The following is a 13746-nucleotide window of genomic DNA, read 5'->3' as shown; positions in this document are numbered from 1 at the left end:
ATGGCGGCAAGCAAGGTCGCACACCTTACTCCTTACCCTTCACACTTTCAACACCGACCTTTGCCCCGGTGGTCGGCAAACATATGCGTGTGCTTTTCTGTATGATGTGCAGAGCAGCCTTCACCATTTTGTAATTAAAGTGATACTGTGTTTTTTTTTTTTAGAAAGTTTCCAGCTGGAAGGAAGCCGAACGTCCACGACAGACATGTTCAGAGGATGGAAGTCTGGCTTCTATTAAAAGCCTGAAAATGTTGTTTTTTTGCTTCTTTTTTAAGTTTTTATATCTTAATCCATGGATCTAATGGTTTTGTCATTGAATTGAATATTTGCTTTATCCGACTTGTTGAACAGTCAAAAACAAAATATGTTTTTAATCAGAATTTTTACAACTTTTCAGATGTGAGGCTCATGACACTTCTATTCATTTTTCATCCTCAAAGTCGTTAAAAATATGAAAAAGCGTTAAAGAAAAAAAAATGTGCGCACAAACCAGATGAGAGGATTTTAAAGGAGAATGTTGGACGATTTTATCAATGGATCTGAAAGCAAACTCTGTCGGGGTTTAAGTGAAATTAATTTGTGAAATTAAAGGCTATTTGTGTTTTTCTCTGTATGAGATTTTACATAACAAATTCATAACTTATATTGACAATTTTCAGTACCAAACAAGTGTTTTTCTTTTATTAGCTGTGTTTTTTTATTGCTCACTGTCATTTTAATGTCATAGTAAATAAATAAAGCCACAAATCTCCAGTGAACTCAAAAACGGACTCAGTCAAACCCAATAAATAAACTAAGTGTTTTCAAAGACAGTTTTTGATGCTGGGAATAAACTAAAATGATTAAAATGATATTTCTGATCAAGTTTGAAAACTACAGCTTTGAGACCCTTTTTTGGAAATTTTTTTGTTAAAATATTAATTTGTTGCTAAGTTGGCTAAAAAATACAAAAAGACCCCCATCACAATAAAATTAGTTTTTTATTTTTAATGGAAGTAAATAAAAATAAATTTGTGACCCTGTGTGCTTTCAACTTGCCGATTTTTTTGAATTTATTTGTTTCTTGCTCCAGGTGCGACTGGCTTGGGCTGTCCTTAGAGATGCCTGAAATAAAATGTCGTGTGTCTGAATCTGGTAAGAACTTTTAGCATTCAACCTTATAGCTCAGCCTTCATGCTTCTGAAAACTAACCTGGTTCCTTAAAGGCTTCCTGAGAATTAAAACACACCTTTTACAAGGCAGCAAAGCAGGAAGTACTACCTTTCTAACTACAAAATAAGAGTCTCAAACAGACGCAGCAGAATTTCAAACTAAAATCACCCTCCTGCATATAATTATCACTTTGACTTACATCTGACGGAAGAAGCTGATCAGAAATGTTTTCTTTAGTTGCCACAGCAACTCTGCTTTTACAAGAGATATCAACTCGTAATCTCCTATGTGTGTGGTTTGTAGCTAGCTGGTGCTTTCTTTGCGTTTCGGGGCTCAGTGTGGGTCCGCACGTCTCTGTATGTTATGCTAACTTTCTCATTTCCGCTGGTTTCACTCTGAATGTTTTTGTCGGTTTGAAAATCCTGCGAAAGTCCAACCTCTGCTTCCTTTTCTGCTAACCCTGCAGTCAAAATACACTTGTTCAGGCTTCAAAGGGATCACAAAGGGGAGAGGAAGGGGGGGAACCAGAGGAATACCGGCGGATTGGTATGGAAAACTTTTTTTTTAAGGCATAATTTAGAAATACCCTTAGAAAAAAAATAGAAGTTGTGTGAACGATGATTCATTCAGGAGACACAGTTGTTTTTATTAAAGTCTTTTCATTTCCGTTTTATTTATTTATTTATTTGTTTTATTGGATATTTAAGAAGACTCCAAAGCAAAACTAACCTGAGGAAGAAAAGAAAAGAGAGGAAGAAGTTGTGAATAGTTTCGGCTGCTGTCCCAATCTGGGCTGTGCGTTGCCAGGTTAATTAGGCATATCAGACACTAATCCCTCTCCGGGGTCATCTGCTGGGGTCAGCCTTAAAAAGGAGAGAGGTCACAGCAACATCCGCCTCCGTGTATTAATGACGGCGTCATGCCTGCGAGGGGGTCGACTGTTTATATGTTTTAGTGTTTATTAAAAAAAGAAAAGCACGGCCCTGAGCAGCTAGAGGTTTTCAGTTTGCAGTGTCTGTTTGCTCACTGTGGTGGCAGATGGGGGACGGTATAGATGATTAGCCACTGATCACTATTATTGATCTGAGATTACAGTGCAAAAGGGCTTTACTGTATTCAGCCGGTCAGGCACACAGACTGCAGACTACTGTAGCCCACAGGGAACAAAAGTCTTCTTCTTGTGTGCGGTGTGTGACTGCTCAGCAAGGACAGGGATTAACGCAGAACACACACACACACACACCTGTCACAGCTAATTTTGTACAACAGGAAAACACAGTAATTAGGTTTATTCAGTAAAATAAATTTATCAAGCTTTGAAGGTGCATTCAGTGGTTCATTTATTCCACTACAGCTAAAATAAAAACAGACCTGGTTACTAAAGTCTGGATTTCAACGACATGATATCCCAGAAATACAGAATTTAAAAAAATACACATATTATAAGATTTGCCTATTTTCTTTTGAGCAGATAAGAGGCTCTGAAATTGATCTGATCAGAAAACAAGAGACTTTTGACTTAGTTTGAAGCATTTCAGTTGTAGGAGACTCAAACTAACTTGTTTGAGACAAAGATTTGCTCTGATGAAGTCTGCTGGGGAGGCGAAAGGAAACGGTGGTAGTAACAGGGATCGTCAGGCCATTCTCTGGCGGTTGCTGCGGATACACATTTACAAAAACATAAATACATAAAAATATGGTACAATTTTCACTGATGTGAAGAACAAGAACTGACACTTTGAATGGTGTCTTAGCTGGGATTACTGGACCTCAATGAAAACAATGAATGGAGCTATAAAAAAAATTGAATTCGTTATATGTAAATGAATTAAACTTATTCATTTATTTGCGTTTCTTTAACACAAAAACTTAAACTTAATACATTTACTTTGATGAATTTAATTTGATTCCTTGCAACATATTAACAGATTTTTTTAAGTTGAAATTTGTTTTTCAGTGCTGGATGGGATTTGGTTTATCAACAATAATGACCATATAAAGAGAATCTAATCAGATTAGAGGATTACCACAATTCAAAAGTAACTTGTAACATCTGCTTACATTATCTACACATTAAGCACATAACATTCTTTTGCAATTTATTGTGTACTTCCTTACATTCAGGTGATAAGTTTATATCCTTTTCTACTGTTTATCATCTGAAATGTGGTAATTTACTATCAGTGTCAAACGTCACATCTGGTTACAGTGGAGCCCGAGTATCAGTCACCTGCAGGCTGTAACTTGTGTGGCTACATGCTAACCCTTTTGAAACACATTTTATTATATGTACTGGAATCAAGCAGGATTCTGCCACTGATATCAAACACAGACTCCCCGGAGGATTGTAAACATTTCCTCTGTCTGTTGAAACGCCGGCATCCGTCCCCCTGCCTCTGTTGTTTCTCCTCTTTTCCGTCTCCGAATGCCATGTATTTGCTTGTCTATTTTTGTAGCCACATGACAGCCCGGGGGTTATTTGACATCGCTATGCAACACCTTGACTTCTGTATTGTGTTACATCTGCGTTTTACCGCCTCGGCTCAGAAATAGAACACATTTTTATGGCCCTTGCTAATATTTTTGGCCTGTGCTGCTCCTGGTTTTTGTAAGGACCTGAAATTGATGTGTTTCATGTCCAACTTTATAACGGTGGGATTATTTGTGAACGTTACGACCTGCGAGTTGCAAAGCCCCTACCCTTTTACAGTCGCATTCGATAAATTTGATAATTTATCGTTTGTTGGGCTCAAAGTACATTTTGAAAATCCTTATTTTTGCATTATAAAATGTCTTTTTTATTGGTCTTATGTAATATTCTAATTTCAAATGCCATGTTTCGTTAACGGTAATCAAAAAACACACACAAAAAAACATAATATTTAAGAAAAATAAATCACCAGTCTGTGTTTATACAGTATATCTATATAATGTGTTTCATTTAGAGATGGAGTTTCTGAAATAAACAGACTTTTTAATAATATTCTAATTTATAGACTGGGTCTGTAGAAGAAGAAATCTTGCCAAAAGATGGTAAAAATAAGTAGCAATTCATATCTTTTAAAGCCATATTGTGTAAAAAACAAAAAAAGAATACAATAAAACAAAATCAAATTTCCCTTGTCTGGAGGATATCAGTGAGCTAGCGTCTCACGTCAGACATGAGATCCACCAGTTGAAAGCGTGAGCTTTACCTGTCACATCAATTACTGCTCTTACTTCTTCCTCTAACTTGCGTTCAGTCTCCATGGAAACCAATTGTTGTACTGGCTGCTGTCCTCCACCTCATGGGGATCAACTCAGATAGGATGCAGCCTCGGCAGCAGAACCCCTGCTTTGACATCTTGGTGGAAGGATGTTAGCTAACAGCATTAAACTACATCTAGCTGGTCAGAGACGTCGCTACGGAGACAGGCGAAAACGAAAGCACCGCAGTCTCGTACTTGCAGCTGTAAATGACACGTTCAAGTTTCCACACGTGGGCTGCAATGTGGGACTGTTGGTAGCGTAAGGCTAGTATTGTTATCCTGGAGCAAGAAGTCCCTGAGTTTGAATCACGGCCACGGTCTTTCTGCTTTTGTTCTGCCTGTTTTTTCTCTAAACATGTTGGGTTATCCATCAGGTAATTGGTCTCAAAGCTGTCCTTGAAGAAGCTTTGTTCTTATTGATGCAAAGATTGAAATAGATAAACATTTTGATGGAAGTTGCCATCTTTATTCGGTAGGGCGAAATAATCCAAATCGCCAACCATATCTTCTTCCTGTTTATGCTCTTTTGGACAGAGATACATCACCGACCTCAGAGTCTGTGATCATCTCCCACTGGTTTTCTCGATAGATGGAGCTGGCTGTGATTGGTCGCGGCACGGCCTGCGTGTGGTTGGCTGCGAGCCAGTGTGATTGACAGCGCTACCTGGGTGGCGCTTGACAGCGACGGCTTTGTCACTATGGAAACAAACGCGGCGGGCCCCTTCAGTCAATCCCGGCTGAGCACGAGCCCCGGGGATTCTTGAAACACATGCTGAAGATTTCCTCGGCTCCAAAACACACATAAACACACACACGTACATATATATACACACACATACACACTCCGTCCTACGGTTTTGCTTTGTTGGACATGAGTGTATATGCGCATTAGGTTTATTTGTGCGCATGTGTCCTAGGCTGGCGTGAGCTGTCTCCCTCGTTGCGGTGTGGTCTTCTTTCGACACCATCTCCGGGTCGCTGACGTAGTTGTCATGGGAGAGTGCTCTCTGGGCTTGCACGCACCCGCGCTCACATGTATGCACACGCACACACACATCGAGGGGTGCTGGGGGAGGAGGGCAGGGGTCAGCTTGTATTAAAAGAGCAAATAAACCAAGTGTTCACACCACTAACCCACCGCAGACAGCACAGGCAGACGGAAAACAAGAATGCGACAGGAGGGAACGTGGAAACGAGGGGGTGGAGGTAGCTACACGGGAGTAGATCTTTAAATTCTTCAGACGACCCGTATTTAGATAATTTCTCACCCATAAGACCTGGATATTAACCACATCCTCAAGGCAAGGGGCTTTTAGAAGATGACCCTATGGATAGGGAAGTGGTCTATTTTTAAGAGTTGTAGTCAAACCGTACTGGAAGCTCCGGATACCTCGAAGCGACTGATACTATCATCAGGCGGGCCGCCATGTTTTTTTTGGCACGAACCTCCAATGTTCTGCTGCTCGTCCTTGATTCTGATGGGTCTTTTTGTGTCTGCGGATTTCACGTTTGTGACATATCACTCCATGCGCCTTGGTGTCCTGTTAAACTCTGACTTTATTGTAAAGAATGTACGATACGATCTGAAACTTCGACACTGAAATCTCTGAGATTTTAATCTCGATCTTTTGGCTCCTTCCAGCTCCTTTCTCAGCCGTCTCAACCAGCACTTAATCTGTCACTCGGCTCCCTTCGCTCCATCCATCTCTCCCTCTCCTTTAATTTTTCCTCCTTTATCACATTCCTGCCTTCAACTCCTCATATTATTCCCCGTGTTTATTTAATTCTTTGTCCCTAGTCCGGTCTGTTTATGTCTCCTTGTCCCTCTCCCTCTCCGGTCATCATAAATCGCTCTCTTGTTGCCTGTTGAAGTGTGAGGAATGGCAGATCCGATGGTTTCTCACAGCTGTTGCAGGCGTTCCTAGGTTCACTTCGCCACACACTGCCTCCTGTGTTCCGGCCTCTCGGACCTGAAGGCAAAATATACAAGACATGAATAGGATCTTAAATATTTGCCCAGCTTTGATGTGCGCTTCATTTGTCTTGCCAAATAGTACAAGACAAATCTCAGTGTAGAATGAGATAAGTCGGACATTTTGGCCAATGGGATTCATGAATCCCATGTAAGTTGTCTTATTTGTGTCATCACTGAAACACATGTTATTTGCGTGAATATCAACTTATGGAGTTGACAACAGGATGAAAAAGCAAAGACTGGAAACTTGTGAAAAGAATAAAGTGTGTAAATGCATGCAGCTCTGTACAAAAGCACTTATGTCCATTGAACTTTTTCATACATTCTGTCAAATTGACACTGCAAATGATGTAGTTTGCATGCCAGGCCTGCAGGAGGCGGTGAAACTTTGTGAACTGTCTTCTGCAGAGGCGTGTTTTCGTAACCCTTCCCTTATATAGAGATGAAAACAAAAGGGAATTCTTGCGTCTTTAAAAAATGTTTAACTCTACAGCTTTTTGTCCAACCTTTGTGTGTTTTTTCTGGCCAAAACGCAACAAAGGCATTTGCGTTTCACCGTCCTGGCGTTCTCGTGTAAACAAGGCCTCTATTTTTGGACATGAGCCAACAAGTTCAACATCGGTCTGATCTGAACAGACTGCTTTCAGCAGTGGCTTTGTTCTTGCTGCTCTTTATTAAGGAAAAATTTGTGGAAAGCATGACTAATAGTTGTCTTTGTCAACAGATTCCACCTCTGTAGCTGGTTTTGCTTTTCCCGTTCCCAGATCGTGAACTAAACAGTTTTCTGTAAGATCTTTAAACCTGGGTACATTTTTATGACCTAACTATGCTTTATCTTTTTTACAGCTTTCTCCCTGACCTGTCTGCTGTCTTTGATCTTCATGATGCTTTTTGTTCACTAATGTTCTCTAACAAATATCTGAATCCTTCACGGTATAGTTGGATTTATACTACACGTGTGAACTCCTTACCATCCATCCATCCAGTTTTGCAGTAAGGCAGCAAAACTGGAAGTTGCTCAGTCAGTTTAAAGAAATAAAATCCGATAGTGTCTGTGTCCTTTCGTTGAATTGGACACGTTTCCGATTATTTTCAGGCTGCAAAAATAGATTCCTTTTATTGTATTTAAATGATATCCCAGGGTAGAGTTATGTAACTCCATAATGCCGTGTATAGCATATTGCCAACTAATTGCATGCAGTGTTTCTCTTCCATCAGCAAACTGTAAAAACACTGTAAGCACTATTGTCAGTGTGAGTCTTCGTACGGCCCCTCCAGGTTGGGCCTCAGAGTGACTGCTCTGTGGCTGCATGGAGGCCCTGTGTGTCCTGTGTCAGCACAGCATAGCAGCCCACTGCCAAATATCCCCTCCCCACTCCCCACCTCTCAGCAGTTCTCTCTCTCTCTCAAACACATACACACATGCACAAGCTCTTTCCAGGACGATCTCACGTCCATCATGTGACCTCCTTCTTCTCTTTGGTGATAGATTTTGAGCAAATTTACATTTCTACTATAAATAATAATAATAGCAAGAGGAAGGAATCTACAAAGCAATAAATGTTTGCCTGCCTGTTCACCAGTTGTCACGCCGCCATCTAGACATGGATCAGATCATTATTATCACCGACAGGGATAAACAAATTTCGACCTCTGTCTTTCTCACCTCATCCTTCTTCTCCTCTCCCCCTCCCACTCCTCCTTCTCTCCTTGCCCTCGTTGACTGAATAGTGATCATGTTTGGCGTTTCATCGGCTCTTTGCGCTCGTCTCCTCTATTAAGATTGATGGGCCACTCGACTATAAATGTAAGCGGTAAGTCTCAGACGGGGCTGCGTCCACGCAAAAACACACGCGCGCGCACACACGCACACATACGTAGAGATATGGGGGTCCGCGCGCAGCATCCCAGTTAGCAACAGGATGCCAGAGCGGAGGGGTGCCGAGAGAGCATGTGAGAATATCGCTTTCTCTTTTTATGCGTTTGTATCTAAATTGCCTTCATTGACAGCAACGTGGAACCGAAGTCAAATTCCTTGCTTGTCTGCGCAAACGTGGCTGATTTTGATTCTTCTGACCTCTTCCAATGTTTACAGGACCCTGTCTGTAAGTTACAATTTTATTTGTGAAGCTCATTGTTAAAAATAAAACATTTAGACGGTAACTGTGTTTCTGTCGGCCATAAAATTGTGCAAATTGGATTTACGAAAAATAAATGTGCTTAATGGAAATAAACTTTCTATAAAAAGGATGAAGCGATTTTATTGAGTGTAGTTCGCAAACTGCAATGGAAAGATGTTTTTCCGCACCATGCAAGTCATGTGATCAACAATGTTGTTACCACTGGCGAAAAATACGAAGACGACACAGGAAGTGGTAGGAGGATGACGTCGAAGCATGCTTTTGTAAAGACTTATCCAGTGAACAAACTTACTCATGTGCGATTTTAACTGCGTCTCATAATTAATAGGAACAGCAATTGTGAAATTGTGTTTTTTTCAACATGAGCTGAATATCGACAAATTTTTGCGCACATTCGTAATGGAAACGCAGCTCCTTTGTGCCGCTCTAACAGGTGCAAAGTAATTCCCTCGGTGGATAAGAAAAGGGGCTCAGCGCCCAACTAGCTCATCAAACTCACTACTATCCGTTCATATTGTGGGGCATGAAGGAATTTGTCATGAGAAATGTATGCAATCAGTACCCTCAACGACAAAATTTTAACTATAAAATACACAAGATAAGCATGATTATGTGAGAGTCTTAAATTAGCTTTTTTTTTTTTTTTGAAGAAAATAACTTTTAGCTACATTCTTCATTTTAAAGAAATGCCTAATAAGAAATGGTCCATTTATGTTCTAAATGTACTGGGCCTGACTTTAATAAAGGCTTTTTGGAAGAATATATTTAATTGTTTTAATGGATGGGTGCTTTGCAAACATGCTAATTTTGAAGGAATAGCTTTATTTTTCCAAATAAATGGAAGCCCACTTCACTGTTGAGTGTTTTAATTGGTTTTAATTTCAAGCTGATTCCCATTTTGCAACTATTTAAACAGATGATACCATATACTCACCTCTAGCCCCAGCCTTGACCCAAAGCCGCGTTCGTTTCTCAAGACGAAGGTCGGAAAACCTTTAAGTTAATGACAACCTGTCAGTCTGTTGTGTTTGTGTGGCTGCGTCTCAGACGCCGGCATTGTAATTTTATTTGAACATTTTCCAATAAGTTGCAACACTTGCTTATTAATAGTGTGTGAACAAGCTGTTGACCAGCACGAAGAGAGAATGCCAAGCTGTTGGGTGTGACTGTCCCTCACCCGCTACTGAGTTCTCTGTGTCAAAATGTTGAACTACCAATATTTGCTTCTCCAAACTTTAATCGTCCCACCAGATGAATAAGCATCTGGTGGGACTAAGCAAGAATCAATAGCAGAGCAAGCTGTTAGGCATTGGGTGCCCCCGCAAATGCATTTTTCTTACAAATGTGGAAACATTTAACGGGGATATTAACAGGCTTCCCAACTGTTTAAGCTTTAATACCAAGAAGCGTTGTTGCAACGAGGAAAGAAAGGAACTAAAAATAGATTTATTTACTTTTTGTGGTCCTCCAATGTTGTACAATCCAGTCCAGTAATAAAGTCACAGCATCTGATATTTCTTTGCGTAGCTTAAAGTGCAGTCCGTGCTTTGCGACATGCAATTTTCTTTTACTCTGTGCATCTTGAAAAGATTCCTTGACTCCGGGGTCTGGTTCGGAGTTCTTCCATCATTTCTTTTTGCGGTGTTCGACATAATCTTTTAGGGACGTACTCGTGAGGTTTAGCTTTCTCTCTTTAACAAGTGCACAGGTCAGGTGGTAATTTGAGTTTAGTCAGCCCTTAAATCTGTCCTCTAAGGCAGCTGTGAATAACTGTCCTGCGTTAGGTTATGTGTTGAGCAGACGCTCCGGGAGGAACAGAGCAACAGATTGCTCGGCCAAAGAGCTGACAGACGTTTACTAGACATTACAGGGCCTCCCCTTTCGTTTTGGCTCGACCCAAAGTCTGTCCTGCAGTCCCACAAAAACAGAGCGACACAAACTGCAGAGATTGCCCGTCGCGTCCCGTGAATGAGCGTTTTCCTCATCGTTCCATCACTGCAGAATTGGGAAGAAAGTCCTAGAAGGTACCTGCATCCTTGTTGTCGACTCGGAAAGATTGCAGGGGGAAATACAGTGTCTTAATTATTTCTGTAGTGGAACCTCACAGGACCAAGTGCATGTGGTGTCTAATAGGGAAATCTGAGATTCATGACACGAAGAGACGGTGATAAATCAGCTCAGTCGGGACAGATTTGATGACAAAAATTTAAAAGCTGCAACGGACACCCCGGAGCGTCAGATTCTTGCAACTGTCATCAAATACCCAGTAGACCATTAACGGGTCACGCAGACGCAGCTGAGCTGAGCCTGCAGCACCATTAGGACACTCCCTGCCCTCAACCAGCCAAACCGGAGCACAGGTGCAATTCTTAAGGCAGAAAAGCCCCTTTTCCACTCATCCTCTCATTTCCTGTTGATAAATCTGTGGCTCATTAACCGCCGTTCACCAGCAAAAACAATGTCAAGCATCAAATCTAAATCCTGTCACTGAAGTCAAACCCACTCGGGTGTCGGCACACTAAACATCTTTGTGGGAAGGCTTTAAGATATTCTTTTCTGACTCAAGTTTGCTGCTCTTCAGCTACAAATAGGACGCCGTCTTTTACGGCAAACTGTAGCTTTTACTCCAGGGAACTTCTCCGTCACAGTCCAGCATGATCTCACCTGTGGACCTCCACTTCATATGCTCGATCACGTCCAGCAAGCCGCAACTCCATTCTGGGCGTCAAATGCTCGGCCCCGTTGCCTGCCTATATGCTAATGCGCGCTTCGGTCACAGCATTCTCAAACCACAGACCTGGCCTCTATGCAAATAACAACTTCGGTGTTGAGTGCACAGGGCAACAGATTCTACTGGTACTAGTCGTGTCTTACTGAACTCGCAGAACTTTGTATTACAGAATTCATCTATACTGACGTCTTTCTCTCATCGTTTCTCGCTCATTTTATATTTCTGTTCCATTTGTTAAGAGGTATTTTTGATAAGCATTTTCTTTGTCCAAACAGTTCTGGTTTTCAGCACAACACAAATACAAATTTGACAAACAAACCAAAGGAACGCACAGCCAATGTTTTATGCTGGGTTGGGAAATTTTTCATCCCTACCATATGTGGAAAATGGTGTTGCAAGATAACACAAAACCTACTTTAAATCTCCTTTCATACCTGAGATGTATGAAAGAATTGTGATTGTATTTAATTTTACTGTTTTTTTTACCATCCAACAAAACAACATCAATGTTTATTGGTTTCAGTGTCCACACGGGACCGTTTTCAGAAATTTTTTAAATCACACGGAAACATCGAGAATGATCCAAAATGCTACTGTTACTCCTCCAGACCTGTAAGTGGCGCTAAACATGGAGTATGAGACATAGAAATTTAAATGTTATTGTTTTTTTTTATTTTATTTATTTAACTAATAAGTGGGGAGCTCTGAAGCTCATTTTTGAGGCCAGTTACTTGACAGGAGAGTAGTGGGGATGTTGCATCACTTAATTCAGTGTTCTTTCTGTACAGAATCAACTGGTAAACGCAACAAGAAAAAAAAAAGACAACAAAGCAAGACTGGAGTCTCTAGTGTGGCGCATCGTTGGAGTCAATCTTCCTTTCCATGTCACGTTGGATTGTAACACTTATAAAGCATAAAACGAACACATAAGCCACCATTATTGTTGTTGTATACGAAACGTCGGACACATTTAAGGATGAGGTTGGGCGTTTCTTGCTGTCCACATGAATACGGGTGAAATTTTCACTCTGGAACCCATTTAAATAAAAAAACAAACTCTGTTTCCGCGTGAATGCAGCCAACAAAAACGTTCCAGTTTTAGAATAAAACGTTCCTGTGTAGATGGGGCCTTAGTTTGCTTATGAATTTGCTGTTCTGTGACACCCGATGTTTGTTTACATTATCATGAATTTGTAAAAAGAAAAAAAAAGATTTTTTTTAATAATAATGAAGCCTAAAACTTTGCAGACACCACAAAATGACACAAGATATCTCAATCTTCCTGCTGCTCAGCCTCTTATAAGTAGCCCTGTCCCCCCCCTTATTTATCCATACAACATTACTAACATGCTCTTTATTGCTTCTTGCAGTTTTCTATTGGTGCTTCTCATTAGCTTTATCCCAGAAATTATGGCTGCTTCACTGCAGCCATACTTCTGCAACTAATCTGCATATATGTTTTTTTTTTTTGTTCATTTTTTCAAACCAGTGCAAATATGTTTAAACCACACTCAAAATCTTATTCTTAGCTCAAAAAAAGACAAAACATTGAAAACGGGTGACTAATAACTGGCACAATGGTCGAGACAATAGCTGGCTTAAAAGGCGGGGAAGCCAGTCATTGTGTTTTCCTTTTTTTTCTTCAAATTCATTTTCATTTTATTCTGTCAAAAATATGCATGCAACCATGGAGACCCAATGTGCGTGTTGCAAACAGTGTTGCTCCTGGAGAATAGGAGCCATTTAGCTTCTGGTTCTAATTTACAAAAGCAGGAATAAAGATTTACATTCCCCCCCCCCCTCCAGAATTCCATCCACAGTGAATCATTTGATTTTGTTTAAAAAGAAGAAGCACAGTTTGCTTCAGAGCTCAGTTCTTCATTTGCACACACTTTGATAATTAGGCAGATTAGATGGTTTGAACTTCGTTTGGTCACACAGTGTCAGCGTCCTGATGAAATTACGTGAAAAATTGCTTTATGCAGCTACATAAAGGTGATGTACTGAACATGCTGTTGGCGTTAAGTTGATGGGAAATGAACTGAAAGTGTTGCTGCGTCTGTTAGCGCTGCGAGCTACAGCTAGCCTCTGTGTGTGTGTTGGATTTTGTGCTGGAACAGGATTTCCTCTCAGACGTTCTAATGACCCATGGGTGAAGCAACACCTCATCGTTATAATTTTAGTCAAACAGTGTGCAGCCGAAGAGGGAGAAATCTGACTTTTATGGCATGTCAAAGCAGATCCTCTGAACAACCCTGCTTAACACCGTAATTTGAACTGATAGATCATTCACACACCTCAACTTTAAGACATGCAAAGAAGGTTATTTACTTTTTTTTACTCTGCTTGGTTCAAGCACACTCAATATTCAGCATGAGGACAGTATCTGAAAACAGTCATGCAGCAGACAGCTTCACGATTCATTTGTGACCTTTGAAAATTTGCTCTGATCTGTTTGAACAACTACTGACTCTAAATCTACTTTGTTACCAATGTTAG

At 40.6% G+C, this 13746-nt stretch overlaps 1 long non-coding RNA gene across 1 annotated transcript; it reads right to left on the bottom strand.

Annotated features, from left to right (window-relative positions):
• Positions 1 to 2201: 2201 nt before the first annotated feature.
• On the bottom strand, positions 2202 to 8220 carry LOC107837967 (uncharacterized). Its single transcript, XR_001664020.1, has 3 exons — positions 8042 to 8220; positions 4372 to 6370; positions 2202 to 2808 (listed from the first exon to the last, which is right to left on the bottom strand). It is a non-coding gene; the product is annotated as an uncharacterized LOC107837967 (long non-coding RNA).
• Between the last annotated feature and the right edge of the window lie 5526 nt (positions 8221 to 13746).

The sequence above is a fragment of the Poecilia formosa genome, unplaced genomic scaffold, assembly GCF_000485575.1.
Source record: "Poecilia formosa unplaced genomic scaffold, Poecilia_formosa-5.1.2 Scaffold194, whole genome shotgun sequence".
NCBI classification, from domain to species: domain Eukaryota; kingdom Metazoa; phylum Chordata; class Actinopteri; order Cyprinodontiformes; family Poeciliidae; genus Poecilia; species Poecilia formosa.
The sequence above is the reverse complement of the archived record's forward strand: the minus strand, read 5'-3'. Positions and strand labels throughout refer to the sequence as shown.